This window comes from Paramisgurnus dabryanus, chromosome 1 (assembly GCF_030506205.2).
Source record: "Paramisgurnus dabryanus chromosome 1, PD_genome_1.1, whole genome shotgun sequence".
Taxonomy (NCBI): domain Eukaryota; kingdom Metazoa; phylum Chordata; class Actinopteri; order Cypriniformes; family Cobitidae; genus Paramisgurnus; species Paramisgurnus dabryanus.
In genome coordinates this window covers 49358986-49364985 of record NC_133337.1, presented here as the reverse complement: position 1 = coordinate 49364985, position 6000 = coordinate 49358986, and positions in this window count along the sequence as shown.

Sequence of the window (6000 nt, the reverse complement as noted above, 5' to 3'; positions counted from 1 at the left end):
CAAGAGCCGTGTCCTTCAACCAGGCATGTGAAATTTATCGCAGTATTCAAAAGATGCTTGTAGGGAATAACTCACCATCATTGTGCCAAGCTTCTTCAAGTGTTTATGTACTTGAGCAAATTTTTTTATATATATTTACGTCCTCCACTGACTCATTTTCACCTTGATACAATTTCAAACAATGCTTTGGTTTACTATTGTGGAGAACGCAAGTTTCACGTTGAGATCGAATGCAAAGCTTTAAGCAGAAGAAACAGAGAGCTAATAGTCGGATGATGCTTTATGTTTTACATGCGCACCTTGAGTTCACCGGATCATTCTCTTTTAAAATGTGAAGTTTGAAAGGTGTAAATACAGTAAAAAGAGGGGTCAAGTGGTTTTACCTCACTCATGCTCCTATACGTACGGCATGATAGGAGGTTTGGTTTTTTCTCTAGGTCCCTTGACTCATTCCTGGCCACACGATCTTGACCCACACGCAATCTCACAAGAGAATAAACTTATATGCAACCAAGCAATACTAAATAAGGTGACAATAAACATGTTTAGTCGATTTTAAATTAGAGTGGAAAGATATTCATTACAAGAAATAAGAGTAAGCCAGAACAGCCTGGCTCTTTTAGAGAGTTGCTGCGTGCAGTGTCCATACTGAACATTGCACCGTCAGTCATGGTTGTGAAAGGTGCCAGTAAATTCTGGGCTTGTGTTAGAGGAGGTGATTGAGCATAACACACTCAAAAATAAAACAACAATCAGTCAGGCCTCAAAGACAGCCTTAAATGTGTTCTCATCTCATGTGTGACCCTGGACCACAAAGCCAGTTTAAGTAGCATGGGTATATTTGAAGCAAAAGCCAAAAATATAGGTCAGATTATAGAGGTTTCGTTTATGCCAAAAATCATTAGGGTATCATGTAAAGATCATGTTCCATGAAAATATTTTTGTAAATTTCCTACTGTAAATTTATTAAAACTTTTATTTTTGTGAGTGCATGCAGTTGCTCATGATGTCATTTGGACAACTTTAAAGAAAAAAAAATCCAGATAATTTACTCACCACCATGTCATCCAAAATGTTGATGTCTTTCTTTGTTCAGCCAAGAAGAAATTATGTTTTTTGAGGAAAACATTCCAGGATTTTTCTGATTTTAATGGACTTTAATGGACCCCAACACTTAACAGTTTTAATGCAGTTTACAATTGCAGTTTCAAAGGACTCTAAACGATCCCAAACGAGGCATAAGGGTCTTATCTAGCGAAACGATTGTCATTTTTGGCAAGAAAAATAAAAAATATACACTTTTAAACCACAACTTCTTGTCTTCCTCTGGACGTGTGACGCGCCAGCGCGACCTCACGTAATACGTCATCACGTCAAGAGGTCATGGATGACGTATGCGAAACTACACCCCAGTGTTTACAAGTGTGGAGAAAGAGGACTTTTCTGACGTTGTTGTATGTCGAATGATACTAATTAATGTCTTTGTGTCAGTTTATTGTTTAAAATGTTTCATATATGTAACACGTGACCTTTCGACGTCATTACGCAATTACGTGAGGTCGCGCTGGCTCGTCACACAGCCGGAGGAAGAAAAGAAGTTGTGGTTTAAAAGTGCATATTTTTTATTTTTCTTGCCAAAAATGACAATCGTTTCACTAGATAAGATATACTAGATAATGCCTTGTTTGAGATCGTTTAGAGTCAATTGAAACTGCAATTTTAAAATGCATTAAAACTGTTACGTGTTGGGGTCCATTAAAGTCCATTAAAATGAGAAAAATCTCGGAATGTTTTCCTCAAAAAAACAAACAAACATATTTTCTTCTCGACTGAACAAAGAAAGACATCATCATTTTGGATGACATAGTGGTGGGTAAATTATCTGGATTTTTTTTTTTTAAGAAAATGGACAAATCCTTTAAGTACAAATATCTAAAAATTCTTAAATCAAGATGCATTGTCTTGATGAGCAAAATGACCTAAGAAAATAAGTCTGGACAATTTGTACTTAAATCAAGCAAAATAATCTGCCAATGGGATAAGAAAAAAAATCTTGAAATAATTTGACTTTTTCTTAAACACTACATTCCAGAAATAAATCTTACCTCATTGGCAGACTTGAAGCACAAATTCACTTCAATTTGATATGTTTATTAGACTTATTTTCTTAGGTAATTTTGCTCATCAAGAAAATACATCTTAATTTAAGAATTTTTGTATATTTGTATTGAAAACGAGACAAAAATACCAAAGTCATTTTATTGCGGTGCATATAAATCTCAATTAAAAAAACTTTTTTACCCTTATGACTGGTTTTGTGATCCATGGTCAAACACATTTTAGACTCTAAATTGTTTAAAACCCATTTATAAAGCAGTTAACAGTATCCTTTGACTTCCATAGTAGGAAAAACAAGTACTATGGATATTAATGGGTACCACGAACTGTGTGCTTACCATCATTTATCAAAATACACAGTTTTTTGTGTTCAACAGAATAAAGAAACTTATAAAACTGTTAGTTCCAATCCTTGATTCTGATTGGTCAAAAGCTGTGCTTTATTCATGATAAAACACGGCTATAAGGGGTTGTGCACACCAAAACTTTTAAACGCGTCTGAAAACGCCTGGAGGACGCCGAATGCCAGCTGTTTTTCAGCTGAGTCCCAGTTTTCTTCAGCTGAGCGCTTTGGTAGCTCTGATACTTCAGCTGTGAGCCGGTTGGTTGCTGTGGTAATGTCCCGCCCCTCCTCCACTGTGATTTGACGGCAGTGAGAACTGACATTGACGAGCGAAGCTTTTCACCCAAAGTTGAATATTTTTCAACTCTCGGCACTCAGCACTGAGCGTGGAAAAACCGCTGAGCGCCGGTTTTCGGCGCGGCAGAAAACCGCTAGCTGCTGGCTTTTTTGAAAAACAATTGAAAAAAATTTGAAAACATGCGCCGGCCACGGGCGTAAAAGCTTTGGTGTGCACGCCCCTAACCGCTTTACCCAATGGTTCTTTTAACCACTGTGCCCTTAGCAACACCCTTAGCAACCACACGTATCAGTTTGAGAACGGTTTGTTGTTTTAATTTGAGCTTTCATGCATATTACACATTTGAACGTTGTTGTACACGCTCATGGACTATTTTTTTCTAGCGGAAGGAATGCTTTTATTCATTTAACTTCATGAAAGTTGCACTAATCATTTTATTTACTTTAATATTTTTATTTATAATACCGTTTTATAAGGCAGGGCTCCAGACTGCCACCAAAATTTGAGAGTGTGCCACTAAATTGCGACATGTGCGACCAGTAAATTTGACCTTTTTTTTGTGATGTGACACTGAATTTAAAACAGCACATTGTACTTTCTGCATCTATCATCAAAGTATTTATAAGTAATACAGTGTATTACTTAGTAGAATGTGAACATTTGGTTAGCATGTTGATTTACGGTATGTGCCCCTAAATTTTCTGGTTGTGCCCCTAAAATTTTCAGTTGGGGGCCACTGTGCTCCTAGTGAAAAAAGTTAGTCTGGAGCCCTGTAAGGTACTTGACTCAAGTGCTGTATCGTGAATAAGTAACGGCTTTAGGGTTTGCAGGCACTCTGCTTCGCGTCATGCCTAACAACGCACTTCAGCCGTTACGTATTCACGATACGGCACAGCCTCTCGTACCTTATTGCTTACTCATACAGGTTTAGACCAACATGAGGGTGAGTTAATCATGACAGAATTTTCATTTTGGGGTGAACTATCCCTTTAACCTCCTAAGACCTGGTGTGACCACATACGTGGACATCACATTTTTTGTTGTTTGCACCATAATACTTAAATTACAATTACTATTCGAAGAAAAATATTTGGTTATTATATTTATTTGTTCTTTCTAACCCCAAATAGTCGGAAGAAATCTGAAAAAAAGACAAACCAAAGCTCGGGTCTTAGGAGGTGTAGGGTCAAATCCACTTTCCAAAGGATGATTTAACCTTGATTTGCTATATCTTTGCCCCAAAACAGTGGGAGACACTTGAGAGAGTTTCTCCTCAGTGTTATACACCAATGTTCTGGGCAGGTGTTTCAGATCATTTCTTTTTCTCTTCTCCCTTAAGCCTTAGGCTGATTTGAATTTCTGCCCTGGCCTTTGGGGATCCAGCGATTTGACCATAATTTATTTATTAATTTTTGGATAAGCTAGTCTATCTATATTCAGCCACTGTGATCTATAGCAGAATTACAATTTATTTTCTTTGTCAAGGAGGATTCTGATACAAGAAAGAATAAGTACTGCTGTTACAAAAAAGAAGAACAGAAAGGGGAAGGTAAAATAAAAAATACACATGAGTTGTCTTTAAAAATAAATGAGAAAATCGGTAATCCCAGAGTCACTGCATGGAAAAAGGAAATCAATACTTCTTTCAATTCGGCTGGGCCATCCAGAATCCTTGAAACGAACAAAAGTTGTGAAATTTGTTGCCAATACAATACATTTTCCTCAGAATGGCCCACCATATTTAAAAATAAACTAGCTGGTGAGAACGGGTAAGATTGCGTGTGTTTGTACATCAGGGTTTTTATGGTTAGTACCACAACAGATTCTAATTGGCTAGCGAGTCAAGGGCTGGTAAAATTTCTCTTGTTTCTGAAGGACCCTCACTTTGGTCATCCTCTCTCTTTAAAGGCAAGGGTGAGCGAGCACGGAAGAGAAAGGAACATCATACAGATTTTGTAACCTTTGAACCATCCATTCAATTGACCCTGTATGCCAACCTGCAGGGAACCCCACACATGAATCTGCCTCTATTTCCTGCCCTGGGAGAAAAAGCGCCAGACCAGCGCTGCCATTGGCTGCGTGCTCATGAATATTTAATCTATTCCCCCAGCTAAGGAGGAGGTATCGCCAAGGGGGACTGAAAGACAGACATGGGGGGAAGCCCACCACCGTGCCCTTTTCAAGGCGTTGTGTCAAGACAATGAAATGCACATACACACTTAGTGTTTATGGAGCACCAACACACACTAAATGCGACGCCCCTCCTTCAGTTAGGACCATCTACATACGGATGTGCTAAGTGATCCCCCCCCAGTTCATTAGTGTGCTCTTCAGTAGCCTGTCATAGAGGATGTGCTCCATCAAAGCTGATTGACTATGGTTTTTCCAGAGAGATGTCGCAGGGTATCACCGCTCGCTCAGATCTCCTGCTATGAGGAACATGAATGGCAGGCTGCCGTTTGAAGACAGTGATTTTTCACTGATGCCTCCCAGTTGGAAATTTAGAATCTTGTCTGGTAAGACATCATATGCAAAGTAAGTCATGGCATGCAAGCCAACAGTCAGTCCAGAACATCCATCACATAACTGATCTATTTCTTCATATTCTGCAAAACACTTTAATATGAATGAATACTGGTCATGCGTGCGACCATCCATCCATCCATCTGTCCATCCATATCTATCAATATCAAAAAATGAATGCATCTTTATCAATCTATATCCATCTTTCCATCCATCCACCCACCTGCATATCTATGACATTCTGTCTGTCTGTCAATCAATAAATAGGCTTTATGCCCAGCTGCACTACTTCCTGAACTTCAGCCAGCTCCTTGTGTCCTGTCTGCCATTATTGGACAAACTGATTAATCCAGGTGTGCCTGACCTCAGTAGTCACAACAACAATAATCAGACACACCTGGATTAATCAGTTTGTCCAATAGTGGCAGACAGGAAACAAGGAGCTGGCTGAAGTTCAGGAAGTAGTGCAGCTGGGCATAAAGCCTATTCATATGAATCTATATCTATCCATCATCCATGCATCCATACACCAATCTATCGACATCAATCTATACCCATCCATTAATCTATCTAAATACATCCATACATCCATCCATCCACCTACTTACCCATCTACATATCGGTCTGTCTTTCTGTCCATCCATCCATCCATACGTCAATATATCTATACCCATCCATTCATCAGTCTACCTATAGCCATCCATCTTTCCATCCATCC